This window comes from Colletes latitarsis, unplaced genomic scaffold, assembly GCF_051014445.1.
Source record: "Colletes latitarsis isolate SP2378_abdomen unplaced genomic scaffold, iyColLati1 scaffold0024, whole genome shotgun sequence".
Classification (NCBI taxonomy): domain Eukaryota; kingdom Metazoa; phylum Arthropoda; class Insecta; order Hymenoptera; family Colletidae; genus Colletes; species Colletes latitarsis.
The window spans coordinates 2,947,620-2,970,317 of NW_027488374.1; positions in this window are offsets into that span (position 1 = coordinate 2,947,620).

Consider the following 22,698-nt stretch of genomic DNA (forward strand, 5'->3'; position numbering starts at 1 on the left):
ATGAGTCTGATGAGGTCAAATCCCAGACCTATCCCAGACTTAACTTGCGTTATCCTCTAAAATATTGATCGAAACCAGGTTTAATCGACTGTTTCAGCGTGGTACCACATTACTACGTGATACAATCCAGAAAAAGCCCAGGATCTGTTCAACAAGTATGTGAAAAACGCGAAAGTATGAGCCTGATGAGGGCAAATCCTAGACCTAACCCAGACCTAACATGCATTATCCTCTAAAATATTTATCAAGACCAGGTTTAATTGATTGTTTCAGTGTGGTCCCACATTACTACGTGATCCAAACCAGAAAAAACCCAGGATCTGTTCAACATGTATGAGAAATATGCGAAAGAATGAGCCTGATGAGAGCAAATCCCAGACCTAACCTAGACCTAACATGAATTATTCTCTAAAATATTGATCGAATCCTGGTTTAATTGATTGTTTCAGTGTGGTCCCACATTACTACGTGATCCAAACCAGAAAAAACCAAGGATCCGTTCAACAAGTATGTGAAGAATGCGAAAGTATGAGTCTGATGAGTGAAAATCCCAGACCTAACCTAGACCTAACATGCGTTATCCTCTAAAATATTGATCCAAACCAGGTTTAATGGACTGTTTCAGTGTGGTCCCACACTACTGCGTGATCCAAACCAGAAAAAACCCAGGATCTGTTCAACAAGTGTGTGAAAAACGCGAAAGTATGAGCCTGATGAGGGCAAATCCCAGACCTATCCCAGACCTAACTTGCGTTGTCCTCTAAGATATTGATGGAAACCAGGTTTAATTGACTGTTTCAGTGTGGTACCACACTACTACGTGATCCAAACCAGAAAAAACTCAGGATCTGTTCAACAAGTATGTGAAAAACGCGAAAGTATGAGTCTGATGAGGTCAAATCCCAGACCTATCCCAGACTTAACTTGCGTTATCCTTTAAAATATTGATCGAAACCAGGTTTAATCGACTGTTTCAGCGTGGTACCACATTACTACGTGATACAATCCAGAAAAAGCCCAGGATCTGTTCAACAAGTATGTGAAAAACGCGAAAGTATGAGCCTGATGAGGGCAAATCCTAGACCTAACCCAAACCTAACATGCGTTATCCTCTAAAATATCTATCAAGACCAGGTTTAATTGAATGTTTCAGTGTGGTACCACATTACTACGTGATACAATCCAGAAACAGCCCAGGATCTAGCCATGAAGTATGAGAAATATGCGAAAGTATGAGCCTGATGAGGACAAATCCTAGAGCTAACCCAAACCTAACATGGGTTATCCTCTAAAATATTTATCAAGACCAGGTTTAATTGAATGTTTCAGTGCGGTACTACGTTACTACGTGATACAATCCAGTAACAGCCCAGGATCTAGCCATGAAGTATGAGAAATATGCTAAAGTATGAGCCTGATGAGGGCAAATCCCAGACCTAACCTAGACCTAACATGAATTATTCTCTAAAATGTTGATCGAAACCAGGTTTAATTGACTGTTTCAGTGTGGTACCACACTACTACGTGATACAATCCAGAAACAGCCCAGGATCTAGCCATGAAGTATGTGAAAAACGCGAAACTGTGAGCCTGATGAGGGCAAATCTTAGACCTAACCTTGTCCTAACATGCGTTATCCTCTAAAATATTTATCCAGACCAGGTTTCATTGAATGTTTCACTGTGGTACCACTTTACTACGTGATCCAATCCAGAAATAGCCCAGGATCTAGCCATGAAGTATGAGAAATATGCGAAAGTAAGAGCCTGATGAGGGCAAATCCAAGACCTGTGCCAGACCTAACTTGCGCTATCCTCTAAAATATTGTTCGAAACCAGGTTTAATTGACTGTTTCAGTGTGGTACCACACTACTACGTGATCCAAACCAGAAAAAACCCAGGATCTGTTCAACAAGTATGTGAAAAACGCGAAACTGTGAGCCTGATTAGGGCAAATCTTAGACCTAACCTTGACTTAACATGCGTTATCCTCTAAAATATTTATCCAGACCAGGTTTCATTGAATGTTTCACTGTGGTACCACTTTACTACGTGATCCAATCCAGAAATAGCCCAGGATCTAGCCATGTAGTATGAGAAATATGCGAAAGTAAGAGCCTGATGAGTGAAAATCCCAGACCTAACCTAGACCTAACATGCGTTATCCTCTAAAATATTGATCCAAACCAGGTTTAATGGACTGTTTCAGTGTGGTACCACACTACTACGTGATCCAAACCAGAAAAAATCCAGGATCTGTTCAACAAGTATGTGAAAAACGCGAAAGTATGAGCCTGATGAGGGCAAATCCCAGACATATCCCAGACCTAACTTGCGTTATCCTCTAAAATATTGATCGAAACCAGGTTTAATCGACTGTTTCAGCGTGGTCCCACATTACTACGTGATACAATCCAGAAAAAGCCCAGGATCTGTTCAACAAGTATGTGAAAAACGCGAAAGTATGAGCCTGATGAGGGCAAATCCTAGACCTAACCCAAACCTAACATGCGTTATCCTCTAAAATATCTATCAAGACCAGGTTTAATTGAATGTTTCAGTGTGGTACCACATTACTACGTGATACAATCCAGAAACAGCCCAGGATCTAGCCATGAAGTATGAGAAATATGCGAAAGTATGAGCCTGATGAGGACAAATCCTAGAGCTAACCCAAACCTAACATGGGTTATCCTCTAAAATATTTATCGAGACCAGGTTTAATTGCATGTTTCAGTGCGGTACTACGTTACTACGTGATACAATCCAGAAACAGCCCAGGATCTAGCCATGAAGTATGAGACATATGCTAAAGTATGAGCCTGATGAGGGCAAATCCCAGACCTAACCTAGACCTAACATGAATTATTCTCTAAAATGTTGATCGAAACCAGGTTTAATTGACTGTTTCAGTGTGGTACCACACTACTACGTGATACAATCCAGAAACAGCCCAGGATCTAGCCATGAAGTATGTGAAAAACGCGAAACTGTGAGCCTGATGAGGGCAAATCTTAGACCTAACCTTGACCTAACATGCGTTGTCCTCTAAAATATTTATCCAGACCAGGTTTCATTGAATGTTTCACTGTGGTACCACTTTACTACGTGATCCAATCCAGAAATAGCCCAGGATCTAGCCATGAAGTATGAGAAATATGCGAAAGTAAGAGCCTGATGAGGGCAAATCCAAGACCTATCCCAGACCTAACTTGCGTTATCCTCTAAAATATTGTTCGAAACCAGGTTTAATTGACTGTTTCAGTGTGGTACCACACTACTACGTGATCCAAACCAGAAAAAACCCAGGATCTGTTCAACAAGTATGTGAAAAACGCGAAACTGTGAGCCTGATGAGGGCAAATCTTAGACCTAACCTTGACCTAACATGCGTTATCCTCTAAAATATATATCCAGACCAGGTTTCATTGAATGTTTCACTGTGGTACCACTTTACTACGTGATCCAATCCAGAAATAGCCCAGGATCTAGCCATGAAGTATGAGAAATATGCGAAAGTAAGAGCCTGATGAGGGCAAATCCCAGAACTATCCCAGACCTAACTTGCGTTGTCCTCTAAGATATTGATGGAAACCAGGTTTAATTGACTGTTTCAGTGTTGTACTTCATTAGTACGTAATGCGATCCAGAAAAAGCCCAGGATCTAGCCATCAAGTATGAGAAATATGCGAAAGAATGAGCCTGATGAGAGCAAATCCCAGACCTAACCTAGACCTAACATGAATTATTCTCTAAAATATTGATCGAAACCAGGTTTAATTGACTGTTTCAGTGTTGTACTTCATTACTACGTGATGCAATCCAGAAAATGCCCAGGATCTAGCCATAAAGTATGAGAAATATGCGAAAGAATGAGCCTGTTGAGGGCAAATCCTAGACCTAACCCCAGACCTAACATGCGTTATCCTCTAAAATATTGTTCGAAACCTGGTTTAATCGACCGTTTCAGTGTGGTACCACATTACTATGTGATCCAAACCAGAAAATTACCCAGGATCTGTTCAAGGAGTATGTGAGTGTGCGAAAGTATGAGCCTGATGAGGGCAAATCCTAGACCTAACTCAAACCTAACATGCGTTATCCTCTAAAATATTTATCAAGACCAGGTTTAATTGACTGTTTCAGCGTGGTACCACATTACTACGTGATACAATCCAGAAACAGCCCAGGATCTAGCCTTGAAGTATGAGAAATATGCGAAAGTATGAGCCTGATGAGGGCAAATCCTAGACCTAACCCAGACCTAACATGCATTATCCTCTAAAATATTTATCAAGACCAGGTTTAATTGATTGTTTCAGTGTGGTCCCACATTACTACGTGATCCAAACCAGAAAAAACCCAGGATCTGTTCAACATGTATGAGAAATATGCGAAAGAATGAGCCTGATGAGAGCAAATCCCAGACCTAACCTAGACCTAACATGAATTATTCTCTAAAATATTGATCGAATCCTGGTTTAATCGACTGTTTCAGTGTGGTACCACATTACTATGTGATCCAAACCAGAAAATAACCCAGGATCTGTTCAACGAGTATGTGAAGTGTGCGAAAGTATGAGTCTGATGAGGTCAAATCCCAGACCTATCCCAGACCTAACTTGCGTTATCCTCTAAAATATTGATCGAAACCAGGTTTAATCGACTGTTTCAGTGTGGTACCACATTACTACGTGATCCAAACCAGAAATAGCCCAGGATCTAGCCATGAAGTGTGAGAAATATGCGAAAGTATGAGCCTGACGAGGGCTAATCCTAGACCTAACCCAGACCTAACATGCGTTATCCTCTAAAATATTTATCAAGACCAGGTTTAATTGATTGTTTCAGTGTGGTTCCACATTACTACGTGATCCAAACCAGAAAAAACCCAGGATCTGTTCAACGAGTATGTGATGTGTGCGAAAGTATGAGTCTGACGAGGGCAAATCCCCGACCTATCCCAGACCTAACATGCGTTATCCTCTAAAATATTTATCAAGACCAGGTTTTATTGATTGTTTCAGTGTGGTCCCACATTACTACGTGATCCAAACCAGAAAAAACCCATGATCCGTTCAACAAGTATGTGAAGAATGCGAAAGTATGAGTCTGATGAGTGAAAATCCCAGACCTAACCAAGACCTAACATGCGTTATCCTCAAAAATATTGATCGAAACCTGGTTTAATCGACTGTTTCAGTGTGGTACCACATTACTATGTGATCCAAGCCAGAAAAAACCCAGGATCTGCCAAACGAGTATGTGAAGTGTGCGAAAGTATGAGCCTGATGAGAGCAAATCCCAGACCTAACCTAGACCTAACATGAATTATTCTCTAAAATATTGATCGAAACCAGGTATAATTGACTGTTTCAGTGTGGTACCACACTACTACGTGATCCAAACCAGAAAAAACCCAGGATCTGTTCAACAAGTATGTGAAAAACGCGAAAGTATGAGTCTGATGAGTGAATATCCCAGGGCTAATCTAGACCTAACATGCGTTATCCTCTAAAATATTGATCGAAACCAGGTTTAATCGACTGTTCCAGTGTGGTACCACATTACTACGTGATCCAAACCAGAAAAAACCCAGGATCCGTTCAACAAGTATGAGAAATATGCGAAAGAATGAGCCTGATGAGAGCAAATCCCAGACCTAACCTAGACCTAACATGCGTTATCCTCTAAAATATTGAGCGAAACCAGGTTTAATTGACTGTTTCAGTGTGGTCCCACATTACTACGTGATCCAAACCAGATAAAACACAGGATCCGTACAACAAGTATGTGAAGAATGCGAAAGTATGAGTCTGATGAGTGAAAATCCCAGGGCTAACCTAGACCTAACATGCGTTATCCTCTAAAATATTGATCCAAACCCGGTTTAATGGACTGTTTCTGTGTTGTACTTCATTACTACGTGATACAATCCAGAAAAAACCCAGGATCTGTTCAACAAGTATGTGAAATACGCGAAAGTATGAGCCTGATGAGGGCAAATCCCAGACCTATCCCAGACCTAACTTGCGTTATCCTCTAAAATATTGATCGAAACCAGGTTTAATCGACTGTTTCAGTGTGGTACCACATTACTACGTGATCCAAACCAGAAATAGCCCAGGATCTAGCCATGAAGTGTGAGAAATATGCGAAAGTATGAGCCTGACGAGGGCTAATCCTAGACCTAACTCAGACCTAACATGCGTTATCCTCTAAAATATTTATCAAGACCAGGTTTAATTGATTGTTTCAGTGTGGTTCCACATTACTACGTGATCCAAACCAGAAAAAACCCAGGATCTGTTCAACGAGTATGTGAAGTGTGCGAAAGTATGAGTCTGACGAGGGCAAATCCCCGACCTATCCCAGACCTAACATGCGTTATCCTCTAAAATATTTATCAAGACCAGGTTTTATTGATTGTTTCAGTGTGGTCCCACATTACTACGTGATCCAAACCAGAAAAAACCCATGATCCGTTCAACAAGTATGTGAAGAATGCGAAAGTATGAGTCTGATGAGTGAAAATCCCAGGGCTAACCTAGACCTAACATGCGTTATCCTCTAAAATATTGATCGAAACCAGGTTTAATCGACTATTTCAGTGTGGTACCACATTACTACGTGATCCAAACCAGAAAAAACCCAGGATCCGTTCAACAAGTATGTGAAGAATGCGAAAGTATGAGTCTGATGAGTGAAAATCCCCGACCTAACCTAGACCTAACATGCGTTATCCTCTAAAATATTGATCCAAACCAGGTTTAATGGACTGTTTCAGTGTGGTACCACACTACTACGTGATCCAAACCAGAAAAAACCCAGGATCTGTTCAACAAGTATGTGAAAAACGCGAAAGTATGAGTCTGATGAGTGAATATCCCAGGGCTAATCTAGACCTAACATGCGTTATCCTCTAAAATATTGATCGAAACCAGGTTTAATCGGCTGTTCCAGTGTGGTACCACATTACTACGTGATCCAAACCAGAAAAAACCCAGGATCCGTTCAACAAGTATGAGAAATATGCGAAAGAATGAGCCTGATGAGAGCAAATCCCAGACCTAACCTAGACCTAACATGCGTTATCCTCTAAAATATTGAGCGAAACCAGGTTTAATTGACTGTTTCAGTGTGGTCCCACATTACTACGTGATCCAAACCAGATAAAACACAGGATCCGTACAACAAGTATGTGAAGAATGCGAAAGTATGAGTCTGATGAGTGAAAATCCCAGGGCTAACCTAGACCTAACATGCGTTATCCTCTCAAATATTGATCCAAACCCGGTTTAATGGACTGTTTCTGTGTTGTACTTCATTACTACGTGATACAATCCAGAAAAAACCCAGGATCTGTTCAACAAGTATGTGAAAAACGCGAAAGTATGAGCCTGATGAGGGCAAATCCCAGACCTATCCCAGACCTAACTTGCGTTATCCTCTAAAATATTGATCGAAACCATGTTTAATCGACTGTTTCAGTGTGGTACCACATTACTACGTGATCCAAACCAGAAATAGCCCAGGATCTAGCCATGAAGTGTGAGAAATATGCGAAAGTATGAGCCTGACGAGGGCTAATCCTAGACCTAACCCAGACCTAACATGCGTTATCCTCTAAAATATTTATCATGACCAGATTTAATTGATTGTTTCAGTGTGGTTCCACATTACTACGTGATCCAAACCAGAAAAAACCCAGGATCTGTTCAACGAGTATGTGAAGTGTGCGAAAGTATGAGTCTGACGAGGGCAAATCCCCGACCTATCCCAGACCTAACATGCGTTATCCTCTAAAATATTTATCAAGACCAGGTTTTATTGATTGTTTCAGTGTGGTCCCACATTACTACGTGATCCAAACCAGAAAAAAACCAGGATCGGTTCAACAAGTATGTGAAGAATGCGAAAGTATGAGTCTGATGAGTGAAAATCCCAGGCCTAACCTACACCTAACATGCGATATCCTCAAAAATATTGATCGAAACCTGGTTTAATCGACTGTTTCAGTGTGGTACCACATTACTGTGTGATCCAAACCAGAAAATAACCCAGGATCTGTTCATCGAGTATGTGAAGTGTGCGAAAGTATGACTCTGATGAGTGAAAATCCCAAACCTAACCTAGACCTAACATGCGTTATCCTCTAAAATATTGATCGAAACCAGGTTTAATTGACTGTTTCAGTGTGGTACCACATTACTACGTGTCCTATCCAGAAATAGCCCAGGGTCTAGCCATGAAGTATGAGAAACATGCGAAAGTATGAGTCTGATGAGTGAAAATCCCAGGCCTAACCTAGACCTAACATGCGTTATCCTCAAAAATATTGATCGAAACCTGGTTTAATCGACTGTTTCAGTGTGGTACCACATTACTATGTGATCCAAACCAGAAAATAACCCAGGATCTGTTCAACGAGTATGTGAAGTGTGCGAAAGTATGAGTCTGATGAGGTCAAATCCCAGACCAATCCCAGACTTAACTTGCGTTATCCTCTAAAATATTGATCGAAACCAGGTTTAATCGACTGTTTCAGTGTGGTACCACATTACTACGTGATCCAAACCAGAAAAAACCCAGGATCAGTTCAACAAGTATGTGAAGAATGCGAAAGTATGAGTCTGATGAGTGAAAATCCCAGGGCTAACCTAGACCTAACATGCGTTATCCTCTAAAATATAGATCCAAACCCGGTTTAATGGACTGTTTCAGTGTGGTACCACACTACTACGTGATCCAAACCAGAAAAAACCCAGGATCTGTTCAACAAGTATGTGAAAAACGCGAAAGTATGAGTCTGATGAGTGAATATCCCAGGGCTAATCTAGACCTAACATGCGTTATCCTCTAAAATATTGATCGAAACCAGGTTTAATCGACTGTTCCAGTGTGGTACCACATTACTACGTGATCCAAACCAGAAAAAACCCAGGATCCGTTCAACAAGTATGAGAAATATGCGAAAGAATGAGCCTGATGAGAGCAAATCACAGACCTAACCTAGACCTAACATGCGTTATCCTCTAAAATATTGAGCGAAACCAGGTTTAATTGACTGTTTCAGTGTGGTCCCACATTACTACGTGATCCAAACCAGATAAAACTCAGGATCCGTACAACAAGTATGTGAAGAATGCGAAAGTATGAGTCTGATGAGTGAAAATCCCAGGGCTAACCTAGACCTAACATGCGTTATCCTCTAAAATATAGATCCAAACCCGGTTTAATGGACTGTTTCTGTGTTGTACTTCATTACTACGTGATACAATCCAGAAAAAACCCAGGATCTGTTCAACAAGTATGTGAAAAACGCGAAAGTATGAGCCTGATGAGGGCAAATCCCAGACCTATCCCAGACCTAACTTGCGTTGTCCTCCAAGATATTGATGGAAACCAGGTTTAATTGACTGTTTCAGTGTTGTACTTCATTAATACGTGATGCAATCCAGAAAAAGCCCAGGATCTAGCCATCAAGTATGAGAAATATGCGAAAGAATGTGCCTGATGAGAGCAAATCCCAGGCCTAACCTAGACCTAACATGAATTATTCTCTAAAATATTGATCGAAACCATGTTTAATTGACTGTTTCAGTGTGGTCCCACATTACTACGTGATCCAAACAAGAAAAAACCCAAGATCCGTTCAACAAGTATGTGAAGAATGCGAAAGTATGAGCCTGATGAGTGAAGATCCCAGGCCTAACCTAGACCTAACATGAATTATTCTCTAAAATATTGAGCGAAACCAGGTTTAATTGACTGTTTCAGTGTGGTCCCACATTACTACGTGATCCAAACCAGAAAAAACCCAGGATCCGTTGAACAAGTATGTGAAGAATGCGAAAGTATGAGTCTGATGAGTGAAAAGCCCAGGGCTAACCTAGACCTAACTTGCGTTATCATCTAAAATATTGATTGAAACCAGGTTTAATTGACTGTTTCAGCGTGGTACCACATTACTACAGGATACAATCCAGAAACAGCCCAGGATCTAGCCATGAAGTATGAGAATCATGCGAAAGTATGAGCCTGATGAGGGCAAATCCTAGACCTAACCCAGACCTAACATGCGTTATCCTCTAAAATATTTATCAAGACCAGGTTTAATTGATTGTTTCAGTGTGGTCCCACATTACTATGTGATCCAAACCGGAAAATAACCCAGGATCTGTTCAGCGAGTATGTGAAGTGTGCGAAAGTATGAGTCTGATGAGGTCAAATCCCAGACCTATCCCAGACCTAACTTTCGTTATCCTCTAAAATATTGATCGAAACCAGGTTCAATCGACTGTTTCAGTGTGGTACCACATTACTACGTGATCCAAACCAGTAAAAACTCAGGATCAGTTCCTCAAGAATGTGAAGAATGCGAAAGTATGAGTCTGATGAGTGAAAATCCCAGGGCTAACCTAGACCTAACTTGCGTTATCCTCTAAAATATTGATCCAAACCCGGTTTAATGGACTGTTTCTGTGTGGTACCACACTACTACGTGATACAAACCAGAAAAAACCCAGGATCTGTTCAACAAGTATGTGAAAAACGCGAAAGTATGAGTCTGATGAGTGAATATCCCAGGGCTAATCTAGACCTAACATGCGTTATCCTCTAAAATATTGATCGAAACCAGGTTTAATCGACTGTTTCAGTGTGGTACCACATTACTACGTGATCCAAACCAGAAAAAACCCAGGATCCGTTCAACAAGTATGAGAAATATGCGAAAGAATGAGCCTGATGAGAGCAAATCCCAGACCTAACCTAGACCTAACATGCGTTATCCTCTAAAATATTGAGCGAAACCAGGTTTAATTGACTGTTTCAGTGTGGTCCCACATTACTACGTGAGCCAAACCAGAAAAAACCCAGGATCCGTACAACAAGTATGTGAAGAATGCGAAAGTATGAGTCTGATGAGTGAAAATCCCAGGCCTAACCTAGACCTAACATGCGTTATCCTCTAAAACATTGATCCAAACCCAGTTTAATGGACTGTTTCAGTGTGGTACCACACTACTACGTGATACAAACCAGAAAAAACCCAGGATCTGTTCAACAAGTATGTGAAAAACGCGAAAGTATGAGCCTGATGAGCGCAAATCCCAGACCTATCCCAGACCTAACTTGCGTTGTCCTCTAAGATATTGATGGAAACCAGGTTTAATTGACTGTTTCAGTGTTGTACTTGATTACTACGTGATGCAATCCAGAAAAAGCCCAGGATCTAGCCATCAAGTATGAGAAATATGCGAAAGAATGAGCCTGATGAGAGCAAATCCCAGACCTAACCTAGACCTAACATGAATTATTCTCTAAACTATTGATCGAAACCAGGTTTAATTGACTGTTTCAGTGTGGTCCCACATTACTACGTGATCCAAACAAGAAAAAACCCAGGATCCGTTCAACAAGTATGTGAAGAATGCGAAAGTATGAGCCTGATGAGTGATAATCCCAGGCCTAACCAAGACCTAACATGCGTTATGCTCAAAAATATTGATCGAAACATGGTGTAATCGACTGTTTCAGTGTGGTACCACATTACTATGTGATCCAAACCTGAAAATAACCCAGGATCTGTTCAACGAGTATGTGAAGTGTGCGAAGGTATGAGTCTGATGAGGTCAAATCCCAGACCAATCCCAGACCTAACTTGCGTTATCCTCTAAAATATTGATCGAAACCAGGTTTAATCGACTGTGTCAGTGTGGCACCACATTACTACGTGATCCAAACCAGAAAAAACCGAGGATCCGTTCAACAAGTATGTGAAGAATGCGAAAGTATGAGTCTGATGAGTGAAAATCCCCGACCTAACCTAGAACTAACATGCGTTATCCTCTAAAATATTGATGGAAACCAGGTTTAATTGACTGTTTCTGTGTTGTACTTCATTACTACGTGATGCAATCCAGAAAAAGCCCAGGATCTAGCCATCAAGTATGAGAAATATGCGAAAGAATGAGCCTGATGAGAGCAAATCCCAGACCTAACCTAGACCTAACATGTATTATTCTCAAAAATATTGATCGAAGCCAGGTTTAATTGACTGTTTCAGTGTGGTCCCACATTACTACGTGATCCAAACCAGAAAAAACCCAGGATCAGTTCAACAAGTATGTGAAGAATGCGAAAGTATGAGTCTGATGAGTGAAAATCCCAGGGCAAACCTAGACCTAACATGCGTTATCCTCTAAAATATTGATCCAAACCCGGTTTAATGGACTGTTTCAGTGTGGTACCACACTACTACGTGATACAAACCAGAAAAATCCCAGGATCTGTTCAACAAGTATGTGAAAAACGCGAAAGTATGAGCCTGATGAGGGCAAATCCCAGACCTATCCCAGACCTAACTTGCGTTATCCTCTAAGATATTGATGGAAACCAGGTTTAATTGACTGTTTCAGTGTTGTACTTCATTACTACGTGATGCAATCCAGAAAAAGCCCAGGATCTAGCCATCAAGTATGAGAAATATGCGAAAGAATGAGCCTGATGAGAGCAAATCCCAGACCTAACCTAGACCTAACATGAAATATTCTCTAAAATATTGATCGAATCCAGGTTTAATTGACTGTTTCAGTGTGGTCCCACATTACTACGTGATCCAAACAAGAAAAAACCCAGGATCCGTTCAACAAGTATGTGAGGAATGCGAAAGTATGAGCCTGATGAGTGAAAATCCCAGGCCTAACCTAGACCTAACATGCGTTATCCTCAAAAATATTGATCGAAACATGGTGTAATCGACTGTTTCAGTGTGGTACCACATTACTATGTGATCCAAACCAGAAAATAACCCAGGATCTGTTCAACGAGTATGTGAAGTGTGCGAAAGTATGAGTCTGATGAGGTCAAATCGCAGACCAATCCCAGACTTAACTTGCGTTATCCTCTAAAATATTGATCGAAACCAGGTTTAGTCGACTGTTTCAGTGTGGTACCACATTACTACGTGGTCCAAACCAGAAAAAACCCAGGATCTGTTCAACGAGTATGTGAAGTGTGCGAAAGTATGAGTCTGATGAGGGCAAATCCCAGACCAATCCCAGACCTAACATACGTTATCCTCTAAAATATTTATCAAGACCAGGTTTAGTTGATTGTTTCAGTGTGGGCCCACATTACTACGTGATCCAAACCAGAAAAAACCCAGGATCCGTTCAACAAGTATGTGAAGAATGCGAATGTGTGAGTCTGATGAGTGAAAATCCCAGACCTAACCTAGACCTAACATGCGTTATCCTCTAAAATATTGCTCCAAACCAGGTTTAATGGACTGTTTCAGTGTGGTACCACACTACCACGTGATCCAAACCAGAAAAAACCCAGGATCTGTTCAACAAGTATGTGAAAAACGCGAAAGTATGAGTCTGATGAGTGAAAATCCCAGGGCTAACCTAGACATAACATGCGTTATCCTCTAAAATATTGATCGAAACCAGGTTTAATCGACTGTTTCAGTGTGGTACCACATTACTACGTGATCCGAACCAGAAAAAACCCAGGATCCGTTGAACAAGTATGTGAAGAATGCGAAAGTATGAGTCTGATGAGTGAAAATCCCAGGGCTAACCCAATCTTAACTTGCGTTATCCTCTAAAATATTGATCGCAACCAGGTTTAATGGACTGTTTCAGTGTGGTACCACACTACTACCTGATCCAAACCAGAAAAAACCCAGGATCTGTTCAACAAGTATGTGAAAAACGCGAAAGTATGAGTCTGATGAGTGAAAATCCCAGGGCTAACCTAGACATAACATGCGTTATCCTCTAAAATATTGATCGAAACCAGGTTTAATCGACTGTTTCAGTGTGGTACCACATTACTACGTGATCCAAACCAGAAAAAGCCGAGGATCAGTTCAACAAGTATGTGAAAAACGCGAAAGTATGAGTCTGATGAGGGCGAATCCCAGACCTATGCCAGACATAACTTGCGTTATTCTGTAAAATATTGATCGAAACCAGGTTTAATTGACTGTTTCAGCGTGGTACCAAATTACTACGTGATACAATCCAGAAACAGCCCAGGATCTAGCCATGAAGTATGAGAAATATGCGAAAGTATGAGCCCGATGAGGGCAAATCCTAGACTTAACCCAAACCTAACATGCGTTATCCTCTCAAATATTTATCAAGATCAGGTTTAATTGAATGTTTCAGTGTGGTACCACATTACTACGTGAACGAAACCAGGAAATGCCCAGGATCCGTTCAACAAGTATGTGAAGAATGCGAAAGTATCACCCTGATGAGGGCAAATCCCAGGCCTAACCTAGACCTAACATGCGTTGTCCTCTAAAATATTGATGGAAACCAGGTTTAATTGACTGTTTCAGTGTTGTACTTCATTACTACGTGATGCAATCGAGAAAAAGCCCAGGATCTAGCCGTCAAGTATGAAAAATATGCGAGAGAATGAGCCTGATGAGAGCAAATCCCAGACCTAATCCAGACCTAACATGAATTATTCTCTAATATATTCATCAAAGCCAGGTTTAATTGACCGTTTCAGTGTGGTACCACATTACTACGTGATCCAAACCAGAAAAAGCCGAGGATCAGTTCAACAAGTATGTGAAAAACGCGAAAGTATGAGTCTGGTGAGGGCGAATCCCAAACCTATGCCAGACATAACTTGCGTTATCCTCTAAAATATTGATCGAAACCAGGTTTAAACGACTGTTTCAGCGTGGTACCACATTACTATGTGATACAATCCAGAAACAGCCCAGGATCTAGCCATGAAGTATGAGAAATATGCGAAAGTATGAGCCTGATGAGTGAAAATCCCCGGCCTAACCTAGACCTAACATGCGTTGTCCTCTAAAATATTGATGGAAACCAGGTTTAATTGACTGTTTCAGTGTTGTACTTCATTACTACGTGATGCAATCCAGAGAAAGCCCAGGATCTAGCCGTCAAGTATGAGAAATATGCGAAAGAATGAGCCTGATGAGAGCAAATCCCAGACCTAACCTAGACCTAACATGAATTATTCTCTAAAATATTGATCGAAACCAGGTTTAATTGACTGTTTCAGTGTTGTACTTCATTACTACGTGATGCAATCCAGAAAAAGCCCAGGATCTAGCCGTCAAGTATGAGCAATATGCGAAAGAATGAGCCTGATGAGAGCAAATCCCAGACCTAACCTAGACCTAACATGCGTTATCCTCTAAAATATTTATCAAGATCAGGTTTAATTGATTGTTTCAGTGTGGTACCGCATTACTACGTGATCCACACCAGAAAAAACCCAAGATCCGTTCATCAAATATGTGAAGAATGCGAAAGTATGAGTCTGATGAGTGAAAATCCCCGGCCTAACCTAGACCTGACATGCGTTATCCTCAAAAATATTGATCCAAACCAGGTTTAATGGACTGTTTCAGTGTGGTACCACCTTACTACGTGATCCAAAGCAGAAAAAACCCTCGATCAGGTCAACATGTATGTTAAAACTGCGAAAGTATGACCCTGATGAGAGCAAATCCCAGGCCTAACCTAGACCTAACATGCGTTGTCCTCTAAAATATTGATGGAAACCAGGTTTAATTGACTGTTTCAGTGTTGTACTTCATTACTACGTGATGCAATCCAGAGAAAGCCCAGGATCTAGCCGTCAAGTATGAGAAATATGCGAAAGAATGAGCCTGATGAGAGCAAATCCCAGACCAAACCTAGACCTAACATGAATTATTCTCTAAAATATTGATCGAAACCAGGTTTAATTAACTGTTTCAGTGTTGTACTTCATTACTACGTGATGCAATCCAGAAAAAGCCCAGGATCTAGCCGTCAAGTATGAGAAATATGCGAAAGAATGAGCCTGATGAGAGCAAATCCCAGACCTACCCTAGACCTAACATGCGTTATCCTCTAAAATATTTATCAAGATCAGGTTTAATTGATTGTTTCAGTGTGGTACCACATTACTACGTGATCCACACCAGAAAAAACCCAAGATCCGTTCAACATGTATGAGAAATATGCGAAAGAATGAGTCTGATGAGTGAAAATCCCAGGGCTAACCTAGACCTAACATGCGTTATCCACTAAAATATTGATCGAAACCAGGTTTAATCGACTGTTCCAGTGTGGTACCACGTTACTACGTGATCCGAACCAGAAAAAACCCAGGATCCGTTGAACAAGTATGTGAAGAATGCGAAAGTATGAGTCTGATGAGTGAAAATCCCAGGGCTAATCTAGACCTAACATGCGTTATCCACTAAAATATTGATCGAAACCAGGTTTAATCGACTGTTCCAGTGTGGTACCACATTACTACGTGAACGAAACCAGAAAAAGCCCAGGATCCGTTCAACAAGTATGTGAAGAATGCGAAAGTATGAGTCTGATGAGTGAAAATCCCAGGGCTAACCTAGACCTAACATGCGTTATCCTCTAAAATATTGATCCGAACCAGGTTTAATGGACTGTTTCAGTGTGGTACCACTTTACTACGTGATCCAAAGCAGAAAAAACCCTCGATCAGGTCAACACGTATGTTAATACTGCGAAAGTATGACCCTGATGAGGGCAAATCCCAGGCCTAACCTAGACCTAACATGCGTTGTCCTCTAAAATATTGCTGGAAACCAGGTTTAATTGACTGTTTCAGTGTTGTACTTCATTACTACGTGATGCAATCGAGAAAAAGCCCAGGATCTAGCCGTCAAGTATGAGAAATATGCGAAAGAATAAGCCTGATGAGGGCAAATCCTAGACCTAACCCAGACCTAACATGCGTTATCCTCTAACATATTGATCGCAACCAAGTTTAATGGACTGTTTCAGTGTGGTACGACACTACTACGTGATCCAAACAAGAAAAAACCCCGGATCTGTTCAACAAGTTTGTGAAAAACGCGAAAGTACGAGCCTGATGAGGTCAAATCCCAGACCTATCCCAGACTTAACTTGCGTTATCCTCTAAAATATTGATCGAAACCAGGTTTAATCGACGATTTCAGTGTGGTACCACATTACTACGTGATCCAAACCAGAAAAAACCCAGGATCCGTTGAACAAGTATGTGAAGAATGCGAAAGTATGAGTCTGATGAGTGAAAATCCCAGGGCTAACCTAGACCTAACATGCGTTATCCACTAAAATATTGATCGAAACCAGGTTTAATCGACTGTTTCAGTGTGGTACCACATTACTATGTGATCCAAACCAGAAAATAACCCAGGATCTGTTCAACGAGTATGTGAAGTGTGCGAAAGTATGAGTCTGATGAGGTCAAATCCCAGACCAATCCCAGACTTAACTTGCGTTATCCTCTAAAATATTGATCGAAACCAGGTTTAATCGACTGTTTCAGTGTGGTACCACATTACTACGTGATCCAAACCAGAAAACACCCAGGATCAGTTCAACAAGTGTGTGAAGAATGCGAAAGTATGAGTCTGGTGAGTGAAAATCCCAGGGCTAACCTAGACCTAACATGCGTTATCCACTAAAATATTGATCGAAACCAGGTTTAATCGACTGTTTCAGTGTGGTACCACATTACTATGTGATCCAAACCAGAAAATAACCCAGGATCTGTTCAACGAGTATGTGAAGTGTGCGAAAGTATGAGTCTTATGAGGTCAAACCCCAGACCAATCCCAGACTTAACTTGCGTTATCCTCTAAAATATTGATCGAAACCAGGTTTAATCGACTGTTTCAGTGTGGTATCACACTACTACGTGACCCAAACCAGAAAAAACCCCTGATCTGTTCAACAAGTATGTGAAAAACGCGAAAGTATGAGCCTGATGAGGGCAAATCCAAGACCTATCCCAGACGTAACTTGCGTTGTCCTCTAAGATATTGATGGAAACCAGGTTTAATTGACTGTTTCAGTGTGGTACCACATTACTACGTGATCTTATCCAGAAATAGCCCAGGATCTAGCCATAAAGTATGAGAAATATGCGAAAGTATGAGCCTGACGAGGGCAAATCCTAGACCTAACCCAGACCTAACATGCGTTATCCTCTAAAATATTTATCAAGACCAGGTTTAATTGATTGTTTCAGTGTAGCTCGACATTACTACGTGATCCAAACCAGAAAAAACCCAGGATCTGTTCAACGAGTATGTGAAAAACGCGAAAGTATGAGCCTGATGAGGGCAAATCCTAGACCTAACCCAAACCTAACATGCGTTATCCTCTAAAATATCTATCAAGACCAGGTTTAATTGAATGTTTCAGTGTGGTACCACATTACTACGTGATACAATCCAGAAAAAGCCCAGGATCTAGCCATCAAGTCTGAGAAATATGCGAAAGAACGAGCCTGATGAGGGCAAATCCTAGACCTAATCCAGACCTAACATGCGTTATCCTCTAAAATATTGATCGCAACCAGGTTTAATGGACTGTTTCAGTGTGGTACCACACTACTACGTGATCCAAACCAGAAAAAACCCAGGATCTGTTCAACAAGTATGTGAAAAACGCGAAAGTATGAGCCTGATGAGGGCAAATCCCAGACCTATCCCAGACTTAACTTGCGTTATCCTCTAAAATATTGATCGAAACCAGGTTTAATGGACTGTTTCAGTGTGGTACCACATTACTACGTGATCCAAACCAGAAAAAGCCGAGGATCAGTGCAACAAGTATGTGAAAAACGCGAAAGTATGAGCCTGATGAGGGCAAGTCCAAGACCTATCCCAGACCTAACTTGCGTTGTTTTCTAAGATATTGATGGAAACCAGGTTTAATTGACTGAATCAGTGTTGTAATTCATTACTACGTGATGCAATCCAGAAAAAGCCCAGGATCTAGCCATGAAGTATGTGAAAAACGCGGAAAGTATGAGCCTGATGAGGGCAAATCCCAGACCTATCCCAGACCTAACTTGCGTTATCCTCTAAAATAATGATCGAAACCAGGTTTAATTGACCGTTTCAGTGTGGTACCACGTTACTACGTGATCCAAACCAGAAAAAACCCAGGATCCGTTCAACAAGTATGTGAAGAACGCGAAAGTATGAGTCTGATCAGTGAAAATCTCAGGCCTTACCTAGACCTAACTTGCGTTGTCCTCTAAAATATTGATGAAAACGAGGTTTCATTGACTGTTTCAGTGTGGTACTGCATTACTACGTGATGCAATCCAGAAAAAGCCCAGGATCTAGCCATCAAGTATGAGCAATATGCGAAAGAATGAGCCTGATGAGAGCAAATCCCAGACCTAACCTAGACCTAACATGCGTTATCCTCTAAAATATTCAGCGAAACCAGGTTTAATGAACTGTTTCAGTGTGGTCCCACATTACTACGTGATCCAAACCAGAAAAAACCCAGGATCCGTTCAACAAGTATGTGAAGAATGCGAAAGTATGAGTCTGATAAGTGAAAATCCCAGACCTAACCTAGGCCTAACATGCGTCATCCTCTAAAATATTGATTGAAACCAGGTTTAATTGACTGTTTCTGCGTGGTACCACATTACTACGTGATACAATCCAGAAACAGCCCAGGATCTAGCCATGATGTATGAGAAATATGCGAATGTATGAGCCTGATGGGAGCAAATCCTAGACCTAACCCAGACCTAACATGCGTTATCCTCTAAAATATTTATCAAGACCAGGTTTAATTGATTGTTTCAGTGTGGTCCCACATTACTACGTGATCCAAACCAGAAAAAACCCAGGATCTGTTCAACATGTATGAGAAATATGCGAAAGAATGAGCCTGATGAGAGCAAATCCCAGACCTAACCTAGACATCACATGGATTATTCTCTAACATATTGATCGAAACCTGGTTTAATCGACTGTTTCATTGTGGTACCACATTACTATGTGATCCAAACCAGAAAATAACCCAGGATCTGTTCAACGAGTATGTGAATTGTGCGAAAGTATGAGTCTGATGAGGTCAAATCACAGACCTATCCCAGACCTAACTTGCGTTATCCTCTAAAATATTGATCGAAACTAGGTTTAATCGACTGTTTCAGTGTGGTACCACATTACTACGTGATCCAAACCAGAGAAAACCCAGGATCTGTTCAACAAGTATGTGAAAAACGCGAAAGTATGAGTCTGATGAGTGAATATCCCAGGGCAAATCTAGACCTAACATGCGTTATCCTCTAAAATATTGATCGAAACCAGGTTTAATCGACTGTTTCAGGGAGGTACCACATTACTACGTGATCCAAACCAGAAAAAACCCAGGATCCGTTCAACAAGTATGTGAAGAATGCGAAAGTATGAGTCTGATGAGTGAAAATCCCAGGGCTAACCTAGACCTAACATGCGTTATCCTCTAAAATATTGATCCAAACCAGGTTTAATGGACTGTTTCAGTGTGGTACCACACTACTACGTGATACAAACCAGAAAAAACCCAGGATCTGTTCAACAAGTATGTGAAAAACGCGAAAGTATGAGCCTGATGAGGGCAAATCCCAGACCTATCCCAGACCTAACTTGCGTTGTCCTCTAAGATATTGATGGAAACCAGGTTTAATTGACTGTTTCAGTGTTGTACTTCATTACTACGTGATGCAATCCAGAAAAAGCCCAGGATCTAGCCATCAAGTATGAGAAATAAGCGAAAGAATGAGCCTGATGAGAGCAAATCCCAGACCTAACCTAGACCTAACATGAATTATTCTCTAAAATATTGATTGAAACCAGGTTTAATTGACTGTTTCAGTGTGGTCCCACATTACTACGTGATCCAAACCAGAAAAATCCCAGGATCCGTTCAACAAGTATGTGAAGAATGCGAAAGTATGAGCCTGATGAGTGACAATCCCAGGCCTAACCTAGACCTAACATGCGTTATCCTCAAAAATATTGATCGAAACCTGGTTTAATCGACTGTTTCAGCGTGGTACCACATTACTACGTGATCCAAACCAGAAAAAACCCAGGATCCGTTCAACAAGTATGTGAAGAATGCGAAAGTATGAGCCTGATGAGTGACAATCCCAGGCCTAACCTAGACCTAACATGCGTTATCCTCAAAAATATTGATCGAAACCTGGTTTAATCGACTGCTTCAGTGTGGTACCACACTACTACGTGATCCAAACCAGAAAAAACCCAGGATCTGTTCAACGAGTATGTGAAGTGTGCGAAAGTATGAGTCTGATGAGGGCAAGTCCAAGACCTATCCCAGACCTAACTTGCGTTGTTCTCTAAGATATTGATGGAAACCAGGTTTAATTGACTGAATCAGTGTTGTAATTCATTACTACGTGATGCAATCCAGAAAAAGCCCAGGATCTAGCCATGAAGTATGAGAAATATGCGAAAGTATGAGCCTGATGAGGGCAAATCCTAGACCTAACCCAGACCTGACATGCGTTATCCTCTAAAATATTTATCAAGACCAGGTTTAATGGATTGTTTCTGTGTGGTCCCACATTACTACGTGATCCAAACCAGAAAAAACCCAGGATCCGTTCAACAAGTATGTGAAGAATGCGAAAGAATGGGCCTGATGAGAGCAAATCCCAGACCTAACCTAGACCTAACATGAATTATTCTCTAAAATATTGATCGAACCAGGTTTAATTGACTGCTTCAGTGTTGTACTTCATTACTACGTGATGCAATCCAGAAAAAGCCCAGGATCTAGCCGTCAAGTATGAGAAATATGCGAAAGAATGAGCCTGATGAGAGCAGATCCCAGACCTAACCTAGACCTAACATGAAGTATTCTCTAAAATATTCATCAAAACCAGGTTTAATTGACAGTTTCAGTGTGGTACCACATTACTACGTGATCCAATCCAGAAATAGCCCAGGATCCAGCCATGAAGTATGAGAAATATGCGAAAGTATGAGCCTGATGAGGGCAAATCCTAGACCTAACCCAGACCTAACATGCGTTATCCTCTAAAATATTTAACAAGACCAGGTTTAATTGAATGTTTCAGTGTGGTACCACAATACTACGTGATCCAAACCAGTAAAAACCCAGGATCCGTTCAACAACTATGTGAACAATGCGAAAGTATGAGTCTGATGAGTGAAAATCGCCGGCCTAACCTAGACCTAACATGCGTTATCCTCTAATATATTTAACAAGACCAGGTTTAATTGAATGTTTCAGTGTGGTACCACATTACTACGTGATCCAAACCAGTAAAAACCCAGGATCCGTTCAACAAGTATGTGAAGAATGTGAAAGTATGAGTCTGATGAGTGAAAATCCCAGGCCTAACCTAGACCTAACATGCGTTATCCACAAAAATATTGATCGAAACCTGGTTTAATCGGCTGTTTCAGTGTGGTACCACATTACTATGTGATCCAAACCAGAAAATAACCCAGGATCTGTTCAACGAGTATGTGAAGGGGTGCGAAAGTATGAGTCTGATGAGGGCAAATCCCAGACCTATCCCAGACCTAACATGCGTTATCCTCTAAAATATATATCAAGACCAGGTTTAATTGATTGTTTCGGTGTGGTCCCACATTACTACGTGATCCAAACCAGAAAAAACCCAGGATCCGTTCAACAAGTATGTGAAGAATGCGAAAGTATGAGTCTGATGAGTGAAAATCCCAGGCCTAACCTAGACCTATCATGCGTTATCCTCAAAAATATTGATCGAAACCTGGTTTAATCGACTGTTTCAGTGTGGTACCACATTACTACGTGATCCAAACCAGAAAATAACCCAGGATCTGTTCAACGAGTA